Source organism: Antechinus flavipes, chromosome 4, assembly GCF_016432865.1.
Source record: "Antechinus flavipes isolate AdamAnt ecotype Samford, QLD, Australia chromosome 4, AdamAnt_v2, whole genome shotgun sequence".
NCBI lineage: Eukaryota > Metazoa > Chordata > Mammalia > Dasyuromorphia > Dasyuridae > Antechinus > Antechinus flavipes.
The window spans coordinates 475,316,101-475,335,886 of NC_067401.1; the positions used below are offsets into that span (position 1 = coordinate 475,316,101).

The 19,786-nt window shown below is 35.4% G+C and overlaps 1 long non-coding RNA gene across 1 annotated transcript in view; it reads right to left on the minus strand.

Annotated features, from left to right (window-relative positions):
- The window catches only part of LOC127563335 (uncharacterized), a 46,578-nt gene extending 27,513 nt beyond the window's left edge, over positions 1–19,065 (minus strand). Inside the window, exon 1 of the long non-coding RNA XR_007953949.1 lies at positions 18,754–19,065. This is a non-coding gene — a long non-coding RNA (uncharacterized LOC127563335). The remainder of the gene's footprint in view (positions 1–18,753) is intronic.
- Positions 19,066–19,786: the final 721 nt, after the last annotated feature.

Sequence of the window (19,786 nt, forward strand, 5' to 3'; positions counted from 1 at the left end):
AATTGCAATATGAAAACATTCTTTGCAATGCTCTGGAAAGTTTTTTGGGTTTAGATAGTTTTCAAAATACATGGCTCCCTTTCACCTGTCAACAGATTCCACAACTACAATGCATTTCTTCTTGAATCCTCAAAGTGCATGCAATTTATAAATCTGCTGAGAAACGTAATTTTTTTCTCTCAAAGCTGATGAGTTCAAGGCAAGCTGGCTAAAAAATGGCTTGCTATTCTTATTTTGGTACTTGTATATAAAATAAAGTTGGCTGTTAGATTTTTAAAACTCAATATAAACCTATGTTAAAAGGATAATGAAATCTGATGTGACCTAGAACCTTGTTTTTAATATTCACTCAAGCATCAATTCTTGTGACATCATCTGTAAAATGAGGGGACTGAACTGAATGATCTCTAAGGCCTTTTACATCACAAAAATCTTACAATTTGGCTATTTCTCTACCTTTGGTATTTAAGTAAGCTCCAAGTTGTGATGTTGTGAGTCTGTAAACTAGTGCTTCAGCTTTTTGCAAATAAACCCAAATGCCATAAAATAGGTTAGAGCCCTCATTGAAATTGCATTTAGTTTTATCTTTATTAATCCTTAATAAAATCAATATAGTTGACAGAATTTAGGTGTTCCTTAGCAATAGCTAAAAATGGAGTTGACATTTTTACCACTAAAAGACCCACCAGGGAGTTTTAGGAAACCAATCAACCAACTCACCTTGAAGCAGAATTGGAAAATGTGTCCCAGAAAAAATGTGGATATAAAAAATCAAAATTAATGGGGTTTGTCTAGATAATAAGATTCCTAGTGTCAGTTCTGCCTCTGGTTCCTCGTCTTCCTTCAAGTCTCAGCCAAAATTCTACCTTCTGCCAAATGGCTTTCCCATACTTCCTTAATTTTTGTGACTAAAAGATAACTTAATTGAGGTATCTAGGTAGAAGGGGCAGATAAAGTGCTGAACCTGGAGTCAGGAAGATCTGAGTTCAAATTCAATCATTTACTAGCTATGTCAAGTCATTCAGGATGAGAAGATGACCTTAACAGGACAGTGACCCATGTATCCTCAGCTGGCCTGAAGTTGGAAGCTTGAGTGAGCCGCTCAGACAGTGCATAGCCGAGGGGAAGATGGGATATATGTGCTCAGCAGTTCTACAGAATGTTTCATGTTTTTTTGTTTTGAGTAGCAATCTCACAGGAAAATATTACAGGAATGACAAGTTATTGCAACACCTTTAGTTTTACAGATGAAGATACTGAGTCCAAGGATACTGAGTTCCGTAGTCAAAGAGTAGCAGAATTTGAATTCATGTCTTCTTTTTTATTATTATTAAAGCTTCTTTTTCAAAACACATGCATTCATGCTTTCAAAACCTTGTCTTCCAAAATTCTTCCCTTCTTTCCTTCCACACCCCTTCCTCAGAAGGCAAGTAATCTATGTTAAATGTGCAGTTCTTCTATATGTATTTCCACATCATCATGTTGTACAAGAAAAATCAGATCAAAAAGGAAAAAAATGGGGAAGAAAACAAGGTGCAAGCAAACAACAACAGAAAGAGTGAAAATGCTATGTTGTGGTCCACATTCAATTCCCACAATCCTCTCTCTGGATGCAGATGGCTCTCTCCATCACAAGACCATTGGAACTGGCTTGAATCACCTTGCTGTTGAAAAGAGCCACGACCATATCACAGTTGACCATCGTATGGTATTGTTGTTGCCATGTATGATGATCTCCTGGTTCTGCTCACTTTACTCAGCATCAGTTCCTGTAAGTCTCTCCGGGTCTCCCTGAACTCATCCTGCCAATCATTTCTTACAGAACAATAATATTCCGTAACATTCATATACCATCACTCATTCAGCCATTCTCCAACTGATGAGCATCCATTCAGTTTCCAGAATTCATGTCTTCTGACTCTATAATCTAGCATACTTTCCTCTGCATGAGCACAGATGAAGTGGATCCATAAGCAATTAGTACTTATTCTTTTGAATTCTGGGGTGGCTTTTGGCTCCATTCCCTGATTCTGGTTGTAGACATTGCCTCCAGGAACAAATACAAAATGTTCTGTTTGGTATTCCGCCTTCTACTGGGAGCCTTCCCCAAACCCTCTTAATTCCAATATGTTCCTTCTTTTAATCATTTCCCATTTATCCTATCTACAGCTTGCTTTATCTATATGTTGTCTCTTCCATTAGATAGCAAGCTTTCTGAGAGCAGCGACTGTCTTTTGCCTCTTTTTGTATCCTCAGCACTTAGCACAATGAATGGCACATAGTAGGCATTTAATAATTTATTTAATTAACAATTTATTGATTAATTTTTCTCCTTGGGAAACTGGAGCTGCAGGGAGCATCTCTCCCAGGGCAGCTGTCACTGATATTGAAATCTATGGACTCTTGAATTTCCAAGAAATGGAAAAAATGGTCATCAAGCTTGAAAAGTCCCTCTTTCATCACAATCACTATTAAATCTCCTGTTCTCAGGAAAAGACACATAAAGTAGAGGAGGTGGTTTGGTCCTTGAAATTCAGTTTCAGACTCACCTAGACAGCTTATGTGCTCCTTGCTAGATATAAGAAGCCATCACAGACCATATATGTGTGTGTGTGAGGGAAGGAAGAGGGTCTTCCCTTTCCCCATGAGCAGTCCAAGGAAGAGGTTCAGACAGGAAAAGTGAGTGTACCAGAGAATGTAGTCGCTCCTTGTAAATCTACCAAGTGGACCATTCTTCATGGCCCAGTGGCCAGTCATTTTTGATGTAGTCCCCAGTTTCAGGAGAGGTACACACAGGAGGACTAATCAAAAACCCCTGGTTGCACATGATGTTTATCAAAGGGCTCACTGGAAGGAACCAAAGTTTATCCCTTTCTTCATGGAATGCTCCATGGTGGATACTCTACCATGTCCTGTGGAGTGGCCACTGTTGCATTTAATTCATTTAGTTCAACAAATATTTGTTGGGTTCCTACTGTATATTAGGCACTGTGATATATGGGAGGACATAAATATCCCACCTAAAACCCGGCCTTTGAGTTTACACACTATATAAACAGAGAAGTCCATTTACATTGATTTGGAAAGGAGAGCACTAAGAAATAGAGTGAGTCGAGAGGGTATGGAAGTCAAGAGAAGTTTCTTGAAGGACATGGTCCTGAGTTGAATCTTTAAAAAAGATGAGTGTGATGAGGTAGAAATGAATAGAGGATGAGGGGAAAAATCATGAAGATACTGCACAAATGATAGTTATTATTATTATTATTCCATGTATGGCAGACAGCCTATGGAAAGGCTCAGAAATAGGAGATAGGATGCCAAATTTGGGGGACCACAAGTAGATCCCTTTGGTTGGAACTGAAAATGTATCAAGGGGAAAAATGTGAAATAAGTCTATAAGATACAAGAGAACTAGTCTATGAAGGGACTTCCATGATAAGATGAGGAATGTGTACAATTAGATCTGTGTCTTTAGGTTGATTCTTGGTCAAGAAGGGAGAGACTAATTGTAACAATCCAGGGGAAAGGTGATGAGGTCCTGAATGTGATCAGCAACTGCAAGACAGGTGAGATATTGTGGAGATGTCAGGTTTTGTAGCTAACTGGATGGGCTTGGGCAATGGGAGGGCAAAGAAGGGGGAAGGAACCAGTGGTGACTCCAGAAGGTTGGGAACCTGGGAGATTAGATGGACAGTGGTGACCTCCAGAAGAATAAGCAAGTTTAGAGGGAAAGGTAAGGCTGTTTTAGGTGTAATTAATTTAAGATGACTTTTAGATTTTCTTGTGAAGTTGGTGAAATGGGACCGAACTCTAAGAGGAGGATTGGGACTTGGGAGCCGTCAGATCCTAGCTCAGACCACAGAGTCCAAATGTCTCACTCCACAGAGGAGGCCAAGGTTGGTGAAGGAGCTGCTGGAGGTCACAGAGCCAATAAGGGTCACAGATGAAAGCTGAAGTCTGGTTCTCTGGCTAGAACTACAGTCACTCTGCCATCCTGCCTTCATGATTCACCTGCATAGATCATTACCCTAAGACCACCTGGAAAAGTGTCTATACAGAGGATGCTCAGAATTTGAATGTAACTATGTGTGCATGTGTGTGTACTTTACTGTCTTGGTCACTCTTTTTCCGCAGCCCTCGTTAACTTCCTCTCTTACCCTATCTCCTGCTTTCTTCTCTGTTCCACATGTAATGGCTGTGCAGCAAAGCTGCTTATTTTCTTATTCCCTACTTCCTTTTTTTTTTAAATAACTTTTTATTGACAGAACCCATGCCAGGGTAATTTTTTACAACATTATCCCTTGCACTCACTTCTGGTCCGATTTTTCCCCTCCCTTCCTCCACCCCCTCCCCCAGATGGCAAGCAGTCCTTTACATGTTAAATAGGTTACAGTATATCCTAGATACAATATATGTGTGCAGAACCGAACAGTTCTCTTGTTGCACAGGGAGAATTGGATTCAGAAGGTATAAATAACCCGGGAAGAAAAACCAAAATGCAAGCAGTTTATATTCATCTCCCAGTGTTCTTTCTTTGGGTGTAGCTGCTTCTGTCCATCCTTGATCAATTGAAACTGTTATTCCTTTCTTCCAATAGGAAAAGGAAGAATCTAGTTTTCCCCAGACCATACCTTTCTCCTCTCATATTTGTTTAAGGAGCCGAGATAGTGACCCACTGGCCAGACTAGGGCAAAATGACGCTGTGATTCCCTGCAGGGAAAGTGATCCGTGTAACAGGGCTCCATATTCTTAAGTATTTCATATCAACTCCATCTTTAAAAAACAAGCAGCTTTTATTAAATCCTATTTTCCCAGCCCACTTCTCACTTCCTTTTCTAATTCCTTAAAAAATCCATTTACATTAGCTGCTTCCATTTCTCTCTTCTCTTTCTCTAATCTAGTTTCTGCCTTTAAAAAGTATATGTTGCCTACACACACATACACACACTCACATACACTTACACACAACACACACACTCACACAGACACACACTCACACACATACACTCACAGACATACACACTCACACACACATACACACACTCACACATACACACAGACACTCACACACACTCAGACACACACATTCTCACATACTCTCACACACACACACAAACATCACCCCTCTCCAAATTAGCTAATGGTTTTTTGTCTCTATTTTTATAGTCTTTAAAAAATCCTAGTTTGATTTATTAATTCACTGGTTTTTATTTTTGGAACTTGTGTTTTACATTTGAGGAGCTGGATTAATTTGTTTCTTTGGGGTTGTTTTGTTTTAATTGCATGCCTAATTCATTCATCTCTTGTTTCTCTCATTTGTTAATGAATGTATTTAGAAATATGAATTTTCCCTTATGGTCTGCTTTAACTGCACAAGATAAGTTTTGGTTATTTTTTCATTGTTTTCTTTTTCTTTTATAAAATACATAGTTCCTATGCTTTTGCTTTTTGATACACATAGGACTATATTATTTAGTTTCCATTTAAGTATGAATCCTTTCTTCAAATTATCTTTATTGATTATATTTTTTATTGTACTGTGGCCAATAAAGAATGCCTTTGATATCTCTGCACTTCTAATTTTGTTTATGATAGTTTAATATCCTAGTATATAGTTAGTTTTCTGTAGAGGTCTAAGCAATATAACATACACATACACACATACACACTATATATGTGTATATATACATATGGACACACTTATGTATGTGTGTATGCATGTAGTTATATAGGTACATATACTGATAACCATAAGGAATAGGGATTGGAGCTAGAGAATTCCTGGGTGAAAAAATGTCTTTTACTAGCACAGGTCATCACATTCTCCATAGCCAGTTATCTTGGAGAGTTGCTTTGAACATTGAGAATTCATTATTTGCCCAGACTCTCACAGCCAAAATGTGTTAGGGATGACATTGAAGATCAGGATCTCTTGGCTTTAAGATCTCTCTTTCTTTCTCTCTCCTCCTCTTCTATTCCACATAGCTTCTCATAGATAACTCATGCTAAATTTTCTAAAATTCTATTCAGATCTTTAACACTTTTCTTGCTGATCTTGTTGATAAATTTATCTAAGTCTGAAAAGTATACATTAAAATTCTCAAAAAGTATTTCTTTGCTTTCTATTTATCCCTGTGGTAATTTAGTTTTTCCTCTGGTACTTCATGTGCTATGCTATTTAGTACTTATAAATTTAGTATTGATATTACTTCATTAGCTCTAATGAACTTTAGTGCCCTTATCTTCTTACTGCTTAATTACTGCAGTAGCTTCTGGGGAAATGTCCTTGCTCCAAGTGTCCCCTTATTCCAATCCATTCTCCACTCGGCCACTAAAGTGATTTCCCTAAAACACAGACCTAAACATGTCACACACACCCCCAATAAAATATAGCTTCCTATTGGCTCCAGGAGCAAATACAAAATGCTCTGCCATTCAAAGTCCTTCGTGACCTGGCTTCCTTCTACCTTTCCAATGTCTAGTACAAAGTTAGTTCTTAATATATTTTTATTAAATTGAATTGAATTGTTTGGACACATAAGAGGAGAACAGGAGAGAAGCAGAGTATTTGACCCCAAATAATAACGTCAAGAATATAGGATATAAAATGTGTTGGTTTTTAAGAACATAATTTAAGCCTATTATGGTTTTGCCTAGCCTTATTTCTATTTTTATCAATTCTGAATTGAACTGAGTATGGCTTATTGTTTTTTTTTAATTTTCTAGAGTTTTTCCAAGAATTGAAATTACATTTACTGATTTCAGTCTTAAGCAAAAACCCAAAGTTCATTTTGAAAAACGAATCTCTTCGCTTTTAAAATAATCTGGGATATATTCCCTTGCAGCCTTTCAGTAACTTTCCCCTACTCAATGATCTTTTTTTCTTTGAATTTATTTACTATATTATTTTTCCCCAGTAACATGTAAAAACAATTTTAATATTCATTTTAAAAACTCAAAGTTCCAAATTTCTCCCTCTCTCCCCATTTCACCCCTTATTGAGAAGGCAAGCAATTTGATATAGGTAATACATGTGTTGTCAGACAAAATATTTCTATATTAGTCATGTTGTGAAAGAAAACACAGACCAAAACAAACAAAAACCTCAAGAAAAATAAAGTTAAAAAAAACTATGCTTCAATATGTATTCAGAGACCATCAGTTTTTTCTCTAGGGATGGATAACATTTTTCATCATAAGTCTTTCAGAGTTTTTTTGGACCATTATAATGCTGAGAATAGCTAAGTCATTCACAGCTGATCATCTTACAGTATTGCTGTTATTTTGTGCACAGTACATTTCACTTTGAATCAGCTTGTGGAAGTCTATCCAAGTTTTCTGAGAGCATCCTGCTCATCCTTTCTTATAGCACAATAATGTTTCATCATAATCACATATCACAACTTATTCTGCCATTCCCCAATTGATGGGCATCCCCTCGGTTTCCAATTCTTTGTCACCAAAAAAGATCTGCTATAAATATTTTTATATGTATGTCTTTTTCTTTTTTGTTTTTTATCTCTTTGGGGTACAGATCTAAAAATGGCATTGCTGGATCAAAGGGTATATACAGTTTTATAGCCCTTTGGACATAGTTCCAATTGCTCTACAGAATGGTTGAATCAGTTCACAACTCTACCAACAATGCATTAATGTTTTACTTTGCCCCCATGCCCCTTCACCATTTGTCATTTTCCTTTTTTGTCCTATTAGCCAATCCAGTACACATGAATTAGTACTTCAGAATTGTTTTAATTTGCATTTTTCAACTCAGTAGTAACTTAGAACATTTTTAACATGGCCATAGATAGCTTTGACTACTTCATCTGAAAACTGTTCATCTCAATTGAGTAATGGATCTTATTTTTAGAAATTTGCATCATTCTTTATATGTTTGAGAAATGAGGCCTTTATCAGAAAAACCTGCTTCAAGTTGTAAAATTTTCATAGTTAGTATTGCTAACTGTATTTCTCTCTCTCCTACCCCCTCCATTTATTTCATTCTCTCTCCTTTTACCCTGTTCTTCCTCAAGTGTTTTACTTCTGACTTTTTCTTGTCCCAATCTTCCCTCTTTTCTATCACCCCTCCTTTTCCTACCTCCTTCATCTCCTTTTTTCTTACAGGATAAAATAGATTGCTATACCCAATTGAGTATATATATGTGAGTCCCTCTTTGAGCCAACTCTGATGAGAATAAGGTTCACTCATTACTTCTTACTTCCTTCTTCTCCTCCACTGTAAAAGCTCTTTCTTGCCTCTTATGTGAGATAACTTATTCTATTTTACCTTTCCTATTCCCTTTATCATATTGCTCTCTCACTCCTTATATATAAATATATATTTATATATTTATTATATATAGTATCATATTTATATATTATATAAAAATAATTTTTAAAGATATCATCCCTTTATTTTGAACTCACTGCCATGACTTTTGTCTATATATATCCTTTAACTGCCCTAATAATGAGAAAATTCTAATAAGTTATAAGTATCATCTTTCCATGTAGGAATGTTAATAGTTAAGTCTTTTATGATTTCTCTTTTCTGTTTATCTTTTTATGCTTCTCTTAAGTCTTATATTTGGAAATCTAATTTTCTATTCTGATCTTTTCATCAAGAATGTTTGAAAGTTCTCTATTTCATTGAATATTCATTTTCCCCCTAAAGGACTATATTCAAAAGTTCTGTTACCTTATCTCCTTTGCCCTCCAGAATATGACATTCTAAACCCTCTTATTCTTTTATGTAGAAGCTACTAAATCTTCTGTTACTGTGATTGTGGCTCCACATATTTAAATTGCTTCTTTCTGATTGCCTGCAATGTTTTCTCCTTGATCTAGAAGCTCTGAAATTGGCTATAATATAATATAATATTTTGGAATCTCTTTCAGGTGGTGATCAATAAATCTTTCAATTTGCACTTTACCTTCTAGTTCTAGAATATTAGGACAGTTTTTCATGATAATTTCTTGAAAGAGGTCTAGGCTCTTTTTTTAATAATGGCTTTCAAATAGTCCAATAATTTTTAAATTATCTCTCCTTAATCTATTTCCCAGGTTAGTTGTTTTTTCAATGAGGTATTTCACATTGTCTTCTATTTTTTTCATTCTTTTGATTTTGTTTTATTGTTTCTTGATTTCCCATAAAGTTAGCAGCTTCTGTTTGCTCAATTCTAATTTTCTTCAGTGAGCTTTTATATCTCCTTTTCCATTTGACAATTATGCTTTTAAGGCATACTTATTTTTCATGAATTTCTTATGTCAATTTCATTTCTCTTCCCAAATTTTCCTCTATCTCTCTTACTTCATTTTCAAAATTGTTTTTGAGCCCTTCCATAGTCTGAGATAAATTCAAATCATTTTTGGAGGCTTTGGATGGAGGAGCTTTGAATTTGTTATTTGAGTGTTTGTTTTGATCTTCATTGTCACCATAGTAACTTTATGTGATCAGAATATTTTTCAGTTGTTTGCTCATTTTCCTGGTCTATTTCTTGACTTTCAACTCTTTGTTAAAATAAGGTTCTGCTGTTGATTTCAGAAAGGCCCAGAGAGACTGACATGAACAGATGCTGAGTGAAATGAGCAGGACCAGGAGATCATTATACACGGCAACAAGAAGACTATATAATGATCAATTCTGATGGATGATTTCAACAATGAGATGAACCAAATCAGTTCCATTTGTTCAATAATGAAGAGAACCAGCTACACCTAGTGAAAGAACTATGGGAAATGAGTGTGGACCACAATATAGCATTTCCACTCCTTTTGTTGTTGTTTGCTTGATTTTTGTTTTCCTTTTCAGATTATCTTTATTTTCTTTCTAAATCCAATTTTTCTTGTGCAACAAGAGAACTGTATAAATATGTACACATATATTGTATTTAACATATACTTTAACATATTTAACATGTATTGGACTACCTGCCATCTAGGGGAAGGGGGAAGGGGGAAGGAGAAGAAAAGTTGGAAAAGAATGTTTTGCAAGGATCAATGTTGAAAAATTACCCATGCATATGTCTTGTAAATAAAAAGCTATAACAAAAAAAAATTAGGGCTCTGCTTCCAGGGTGCAGGGTGTGCTGTTCCAAGTTTCAAAGGTTTTGTGTTCTTTCCACTGTGCTATGTGGCTGCCCCTCAATGGTCTTTCGGAGAAGTAACTTAACAACATTGTATCTCTATTCTAAGTTTATTGCAATTGGTTTACTGAATTTCTTATTTTTTAAAAATTTTTATTGAAGCTTTTTTTTTATTTAAAAAATTTTTTTTCATTATAGCTTTTTATTTACCAGTTATATGTATAGGTGATTTTACAGCATTGACAATTGCCAAACCTTTTTTTCCAATTTTTCCCCACCTTCCCTCCATACCCTCCCCCTGATGGCAGGTTGATCAATACATGTTAAGTATGTTAAAGCATATATGTCCTAATGGTTATTTTGCTGTACAAAAAGAATCGGACTTTGAAATAGTGTACTATTAGCCTGTGAAGGAAATCAAAAATGCACGTGGACAAAAATAGAGGGATTGGGAATTCTATGTAATGGTTCATAGTCATCTCCCAGAGTTCTTTCGCTGGGTGTAGCTGGTTCAATTCATTACTGCTCTATTGGAACTGATTTGGTTCATCTCATTACTGAAGATGGCCACGTCCATCAGAATTGATCATCATATAGTAGTATTGTTGAATTATATAATGATCTCCTGGTCCTGCTCATTTCACTCAGCATCAGTTCATGTAAGTCTCTTCAGGCCTTTCTGAAATCCTGTTGGTCATTACTTACAGAACAATAATATTCCATAATATTCATATACCACAATTTATTCAGCCATTCTCCCACTGATGGGCATCCGCTCAGTTTCCAGTTTCTGGCCGCTACAAAGAGATCTGCCAGAAACATTCGTGCACATACAGATCCTTTTCCCTTCTTTAAGATTTCTTTGGGATATAGAAGCTTTTTATTTTCAAAACATATCCAAGGATAATTTTTTTCCACTGATCCTTGCAAAACCTTATGTTCCAATTCCATCCCCTTCTCTCTACCTCCTCCCCTAGATGGCAAGGAATCCAATATATGTTAAACATGGTAAAAAAAAATATATGTAAATCCAATATGGCTTACTGAATTTCTTATATATTTCTTCTTCCTGAATAAGTAGTCTGTAATATCCTCAAATTACAATGTTACTTCTAATCTTGCTCGCATTTATTTTCACTCAAATGCTGCCCTTATCATTGTGGAACCAAACCACATGGAAGCTTTACTTTTTTTATATAACAAGGAGACAGACATGTAGTTTGTCTTTGCTCAATTCCCAAATGAAAATAAACATAAATTTAACAATCTGTGAGTTATTCTCATGCCTAGGAGATGAGAAATGCCTGGGTAAAATATGAGGAATGTACGGAATGGATAATCTATGCTTCTACTTTTTTACCTGTTATTAACTACTTTATGCCAAATGTAACTATAAATGAGTTTAAATAAAATGAAATAGTTAAGAGATGCATGGGAAGAATCACTGGGATGAAAACAAAAGAAACTATAACTTTTAATTGGATGTTCCAGACCCAGTCCCAAGCGAATATAAGAAAACAGTACTATTCACACAAGGAGTTAGTGACATTCTGTTGCTCTAATAATTTCAAAGGGACCCAGGAAGCTCAGCACATACCCCAGAAAGCCCATGTAATTACGGATAAACTTTTCTGATTTTTTGAGTTTTATTGTCAGAGCCTTTATATTTTGTCATTGAAACTACATGCTCTTTGTTCCACTCTCCAATCAGAGGGGTTTCAGGGAAGAAAGTATTTATAAGGTATAAGTACCATGACTCATATGATCTTATAGGATGGTGAGATACCAAGTCCTAAAGAAATCCAAAGAAGAGCAGTCAGATAGGAAATGAATGACTAAGAAAGACAGTTGTATTTTTTGAAAATTTTATTCATTTTGTCAACTATTTCCCATTACATATAAAAGAATTTTTGCCAATCATTTAAAAAAATTTCGAGTTCCAAATTCTCTCCTTCCTTCTTGAGAAGGCAAACACTTTGACTTCAGTTATACATATGCTAACAATTATACATGTTAGTCAAGTTGCAAAAGAAAACACAAAACAAAATAAAACAATAAAAACAAAGCAAGCTTGAAATAGTATCCTCAATCTGCACTTAAAGTTCATCAATTCACTTTCTAGAGGTGAATAACATTTTTCATTATGGGCCCTTTGGAATTGTCTTAAAAGTTTCACAGTTGATTACCCTTAGAATATCACTGTTAAGGTTCAGTGTTCTGATTCTGCTCACGTCACTTTGCATGAGTTTATATAAATCTTCCCAGGTCTTTTTTTTTTTATGCTTCTCAAGTCTTGTATTTGAAAGTTAAAATTTTCTATTCAGGGGGCAGGTAGGTGGTTAAGTGGATAGAGCACCTGCCCTGAAGTCAGGGGGACCTGAGTTCAAATCTGGTTCAGACGTGTAACATTTCCTAGTTGTGTGACCCTAGGCAAGTCACTTGCCCCCAATTACCTCAGCAAAAAAATAATAATAATAATAAATAAAATGTCTATTCAGCTCTGGAATTGTCTATTCTCTTCAGGAATGCTTGAAAGTCCTTTTTTTTCATTAAATACAACTTTTTCCTTTGATGGATTAAACTCACTTTTGCTGAATAGGTTATTTTTGGTGTAATTCTAGCTCTTTTGCCCTCGAGAATATCATATCTCAAACCCTTTGATTTTATAACATGGAAACAGCTAAATCTTTTGTGATATTAACTATGGCTCCATGATATTTGAATTGTTTCTTTCTAGCTGCTTGAAATATTTTCTCTTTGATCTGGGAACTCTGGAATTTGGAAATTTTCTTTTTGGATCTTTTTTCTGATAGTAATTGGTAGATTCTTTCAGTCTCTATTTTATCCTCTGGATTCAGGACATAGGGGAAGTTTCCCTTGTTAATTAAAGTATGATGTCCAGGCTTTTATGTTGATCATGACTTTCAGGTAATCCAATACTTCTTAAATCATTTCTCTTTAATATATTTTCTAGGTCAGTTGTTTTTCCAAAACAATATTTCATATTTTCTTCTTTTCCTCATTCTTTTGACTTTGTTTTATTATTTCTCAGTGTCTCAAGAAGTCATCATTTTCTATTTGTCCAATTCTAATTTTAAGGAATTATTTTCTTAGTGAGTTTTGAATTTGGCCAATTCTGCTTTTTTTTTTTTTTTTTTTTTTTTTGCTGAGGCAATTGGGATTAAGTGATTTTCCCAGGGTCACACAGCTGGGACGTGTTACATGTCTGAGATCCAGATTTGAACTCAGCTTCTCCTGATTTCAAGGATGGTGCTCTACCCACTGCACCACCTACCTGCCCCCAATTCTGCTTTTTAAGGAGTTATTTTCATCAGTGATTTTTTTGTACCTCTCTTTCCATTTGGTCAATTCTGGTTTTTAAGATGTTATTTTCTTCAATATTTTTGCACTTCTTTTACCAAGATGTTAATTGTCTTTTTACAGTTTTCTTCCTTTGCTCTCATTTCTTTACCTAATTTTTCCTCTAACACTCTATTGAATTAGCTCTTCCAGAAATTCTTGCGGAAATTTTTCTTTAATACTTTGCTTGTAGCTCTTTTGACTTCGTTGTCTTCTTTTAAGTTTATATCTTGATCCTCCCTATCATCATAATAGCTTTTTATGGGCAGGTTACCTTTTTTGTTTATTTGCTAATTTTCACTCTATTTTTTCTCAACATTATTTTATTTTTCCAAATACATGTAACATAGTTTTCAACATTCATTTTTGTAAATTTGGGTTCCAAATTTTTTCTCCTTTTCTCCCTTACCTCCCTTTCCCCAAGACAAAGTCCAATCTGATATAAGTTATACATGTACAGTACTCTTAAACATATTTCCATATCTGTCATGTTATATAAGAAAAATCAGATCAAAAGGGGAAAAAACACAAGAAAGAAAAAGCAACCAACCAACCAACAACAACAAAATGTTTAAATACTATGTTTTGAGCTACATCCAGTTTCCATAGTCCTCTCTCTGGATTCAGCTGGCATTTTCCATGCCAAGTCTATTAGAATTGTCTTTGATCACTGCGCCATGGAGAAGAGCTGAGTCTACCATAGTTGATCATCACATAATATTGCTATTACTGTGAATAATGATTTGATTCTGCTCACTTCCTTCAACATCAGTGCATGTAAGTCTTTCTAGGCTTTTCTGAAATCTGCCTACTCATCATTTCTTATAGAACAATAATATTCCATTACATTCATATACTATCACTTATTCAGCCATTCTTCAACTGATGGGCATCCACTCAGTTTCCAATTCCTTGCCACTACCAAAAGGGCTGCTACAAATATATTTGTACGTATAGGTCCTTTTTCCTCTTTTATAATCTCTTTGGGATACTGACTAGTATATATTCCATTTCTTGATTTGGAACTTTATATTAATCTTGGGCTCCATTCCAGGTGCGGTGGGGAATGGGATCTGGCTTACATTTCAGGCTTTTTCCACACTGCTGTTTTCACTATTAGTTCTGGGTGTTTGGAAATGTTTCGTGCCTCTGAGGTGGTATAATTTGGTGTGATCACTGCTATCTTGGTTCACACTCTGATCTTTACTCAGGAAGAGCCTGATATTTTAGGATTGCAATCAATACTCAATAATGGTATTTTTGACAAGCAATAGGGAAATTAGGAGAATTAGTTTTGGGGAAAGATAATGAGGGCCATTTTTGATATTTTGAGATAGTAATGGAAATATCCAGCAGGTAGCTGGTGATGTAGAATTAGAGTGAAGGAAAGAGATAAAAGCTGGATATATAGACTTGTGAGACACCTACATAAAGGTGATAATTGTACTCATAGGAGCTAATAAGGTCACAAGAGAGCCTGGAGTGAAAAATATAAAGACCTGGGACAGAGCCCTTTTATATATTTATATATATTTATTTATGTATTATGTATAATGTATATATGTATTATATACATTTATATATAGGGAGTGAGAAATAGATGATGCTGATGAGTTAGAATGAACCTTCATAATCATCTCTGGAAAATAATCTCCATTACAACATACCAGCAATTGGTCATTTGGATTCTGCTTAAAGACTTCCAGAGGGGAAGAACTCATTATTTCTAATGTAGCTCATTACAACTTTATTCATTCTAATTACTAGAAAGTATCCTTCTCTAACTAGCCTAACTGAGCTTTTTTTTTTTGCAACTTCCATCTTTTCTAATTCTATCCTCTTGGGCTCTCTTCTCTCTTTCATGTGATAGCATTTTGGCTGAAGGAAGGACATAAGTGGTAGGGGAGGCAATCAGGATTAAAGGACCTGCCTTAGAGTCACACAGCTAGTAAGATCTGAAATTGAAGTTGAACTCAGGTCTTCCTGATTCCAGGACTGGTAATCTATCCATTGCTCCATCTATCTACCCCATTGATAGACTTTTAGAAAAATAATTTTTTTAATTTTTAAATATTAGTTTTTTACTGCTCACACATACACACATATTGAGAGCACATGAAAAACAAGACCTGTTACTCACACGTATAGTTATTCATAACAAATGTCTACATTGGCCATGCTCTAAAAAAGATTTGTCTCTTTCTTTATCCTCAGCCTTTCCTTCTCTAATAGAAGGGGGTAGTATGTTTCATTATTAGACCTCTGGAGTCCCGGTTAATCATTTTTCTGATTAGAAGTCAATACAATAGCATTCTATCATGTTTATATCTCATAACTTGTTCATCCACCTCCTAGTTAATGGGCACCCCTTCTAATTCCTATTCTTTGACATCTCAAAAGGAATTAAAATTTTTTATATATACTTAGCATTTGTTTTGTTTGGGATTAATCTCTCTCTTAATCTCCTTCACTTTTTACTTCCCCATATTCATTTCTTCCCTTTTCCTCTTTCTACACATTATGTGTATTCTTCTCCTTCCATTCTTTTCTTAAGATCATCAAGGCAGTCCTCAAGAATTTTACATTCTACTAGGAGAAAACTCTTTGTCTGTCTGTCTCTCTCTCTCTCTCTCTGTCTCTTTCTTTTTCTCTCCTCTCCCCACCTCTCTCTCTCTTTCTTTCCCTCTCTCTATAGATAGATACACACATACATTCACACACACACATATATATACATACACATAAACACACAAAATAAATCTAAAACATCATATGTATATTGTGTGAATATATATTATAAGTAAAATATATGCATATCTAATAATTTATATGTTTATGTATGTGCTTTGTAAGTTATATTATAAATAGAAACAATTATTTATGTATGTCTAAATATAAATGTATATATTATAAAATATGACTAAAAACCAAAAAAGACCAAGGCATAATAGAACCACTCTTAGGCCTTGTCTAATTGGAGTCCTTCTATGAAACTTTATGATGATAAGGTTCACAAGACATACACGTATCATTTCACATATCTGAATGTAAGCAATTTATTTTTCGCCTAGTCCTTTATCATTGTCCATTCATATTTACCTTTTTATGTCTCTCTTCATTCCTATGTTTGTACTTTAAGGTTTCTCTGCAGCTCTGGTCTTTTCATCAGGAATGCTTGGAATTTCTCTATTTCATTAAAAAGCCCATTTTCCCCTCTGAAGTATTATGCTCCATTTTGCTGGGTAAGTTATTGGCTGTGAGCCCGTATCCTTTGCCTTCTGGAATATCATATTTCAAGTTCTCTGCTTCTTTATAGTGGTAGCTGCTTAATTATGTGTGGTCCTTACTGATACTTCTTGATATTTGAATCCTTTCTTTCTGACTGTTTTACAGTATTTTTTTTCTTCAATCTGGAAACTCTGGATTTTAGCTATGGAACTTCCTGAGAGTTTTCATTTGGGTGTATTTTTCAGGAATTTACTAGTGAATTCTTTCTATTTCCATTTTGTTCACTGAATCTCAAAGATCTAGACAGTTTTAACATTTCTTGAAATTGGTCTAAAACTCTGGTTATGGTGTTCAGCTTAAGGATTCTTAAATTTTTTCTCCATTATCTGTTTTCCAACTTGGTTTTGCTATGAGATATCTTATGTTTTCTTCTCTTTTTTGAACTTCTTAAAGAAAACTTTAAAATTTCTTTTCTCATGGAGTCATTGGCTTCTTTTTGGTTCACATGAATTTTTAAGGTGTTTGTTGTTTGGGCAAGGTTTTACTTCTCCTGTGCCAAGCAAATAATCCTCTTTCCAATTCTTTCTTCCATGGCTCTCATTTCTTTTCCAATTTTTTCTTTAAGCATTTTTATTTATTTTATAAAAACATTAAAAATTCTTTTTAATTCCTTGCTTAATTTCTTCCAGGAATTCTAGCTGAGTTTTTTCTATGCTATGTTTTTTTCTGTGGTAATGCCTGTAGGGCTTTGGAATTGGAATAATTCTCTTCTGTGTTTGTGCTTGAGCATCCCTGCCAACATGATACCTCATTATGGTGAGGGTGTTTTTTGCTTGCCTATTCCTTCAGTCTACTTCCTGACTTTGAACTTGATGTTGGTCTTCTAAAACTTCTAGAGGGAAAGTCTGGGCTGATCCTGTTCCTGTTTTCTTGGAAACATTGAGTATTGTGTTACTCCAGAATATCAGGAACAGTCTCTCCAAATAATCTAGAATTTTATCTAGTTTTTTTAGATAAATTCTAGAAATCTAGATTTTCAGTGCTCTCCAAATAATCTAGAGTTAGTCTAATTATTGCTTTTTCTAACTCCCCACCTTCAGGCTACTCTGAGCTCTACAAGTTCCTGACCTGAATTTGGGTCCAAGCTTTGACTGTTGCTGGACCTTGCCCCATCAGCCAACGGGGGGAAAGCTCTTTTGGCTTCCAGCAGCAGAATTATACTGCTGGATTCCCTGATTATTCCCTTCAGGCTAAGCTAGACTTGGAAGTGAGACCCCTGCTTTCTGCCTGAGGTCTGAGCTACACCACTGCTGCTGTTGCTGTTTCTGAATGTCCTCCTTTCTCTATCCACCCCCTTATTCTTATTTCTGGGAACATTGCTACCACATGGGCTCCCTTTTCCCTTCACCCTAGATCTATGACCTGGGACTGAGTTTGCTAAGCTGCCAGGGGTCACCTATTCTTGTTGCAATGTTCCAGTGTGACATTGGGGGTTTCCCCCCACCCCCAGGACAGTTTGGGGGTGTCCTTTGTGTGGGTCTGAGACCTACTCTTCCCTGGTGCATATCCCCCTCTGGGCTCTTCTCCAGACTAAACATTTCCAATTCCTTCAACCTCATAATGGCATAAATTCAAAGTCCTACATCACTCTAATTGATATCCCTTGGACACTTTCTAGATCATCAATGTCAAACGGCAGCGTCCAGAACAAAATACTCCCGATGTGGTTGGATGGGAGCAGAATCCATAAAAACTATCATCAAGTTTTGTAGAGTGGTCATTTAGGAAGAGGAATTAATAATTGACATTTATCTATCACTCTAACATCTTCAAAAGACATAATATACATTACTTTGATGCAGCAGCTCTTTGTAAGATTAGGTATCTAAATTGGCTCATTGACCATCCAGCTAAACTCATACATGAAAAAAGAATTCCCGCTAAAATACACCTAACAAATGATCATTTAGCCTTTATCTGATATTTAATTTTTAAAAATCAGCTTCCTCCCAAGTTAGCAATTCTACTTCCAGATAACTTGCTTTGTTAGCATATGTTTATTCAAAGTGCTTTGTCCTACCTGTGAGTCTCATCTTCTTACTCAAGTCTAACAATCTGTGAACAGGGTCCCGCCGCCTCCACCTAGGAAAGGGAAATGTTGATGATGGCAGGTCACTGGGCAGCGTTTGGTGACAAGGAAGGAAAGAGTATTCTGCGTGATGGAGTGCTAGAAATTGGCCAGCTATACCTGTTAGATTTAATGATGGTGCCAAAAGTCAGCAGCCTAGGTTAGCATTGTTCTGGGACTATCCTGCCTACTCTCAAATGGAAGGTTGGATTCTCCAAGAAGACTGAAAGATTCAGGGATCATCTTTTCTCATGCTATAGTACTCAAGTCCCCAGTAATATGCTTTTCCTCATGATTTATACATATATACATTATATATATTATGTATATTACATTATATATAAACATGTATATGTTAGTCAGACTTAGCTTTTAGAAACAAGAATTACTGTATTTATCATTATGGTATAGTTAGTACAAATCATTCCCCTCCAAAACTCTGTAACACACTTACCAAAATATACAAAATCTAAGATTATTTACTACAATGGTACAGTCCATAGTCCAGGGTATTTAATATAATGATAATAATGAACCACAAATCTAAGCAGAACAGAACAGTAACATTCAACAGAATGCTGAACTTGACATCAGAAATTAGGAACTCAAATCTGACTCGATATTTTCTAGCTCTGTGACTCTGGACAATGTGACTTTTTTCTCACAGCTTCTAGAAATTTGTCATTTTCCCTTTTTTGGTCACCTTTGCCAATGCGCTTCAACTAAAGTATAATTGATTTTACTCCCACTTTTTGTTTTAACTCTGTGTGAAGCTTTCTCTTTCAAGTGTATTTCTTATATAGAACTTTTTGTTGTATTCTGAGTTGTAATACATTTTTCTCTGCTCTTTTGAGTTCATCCTACTCGCATTCATAGTTATCATTGTTAATTGTGTATTTATCTCCATCATATCTTCTCATACTTTTCTTTCTCTTTATTTCATACCCATTCTTCATAAAGAAAAAGATGGGAATGAAGAGGAGTT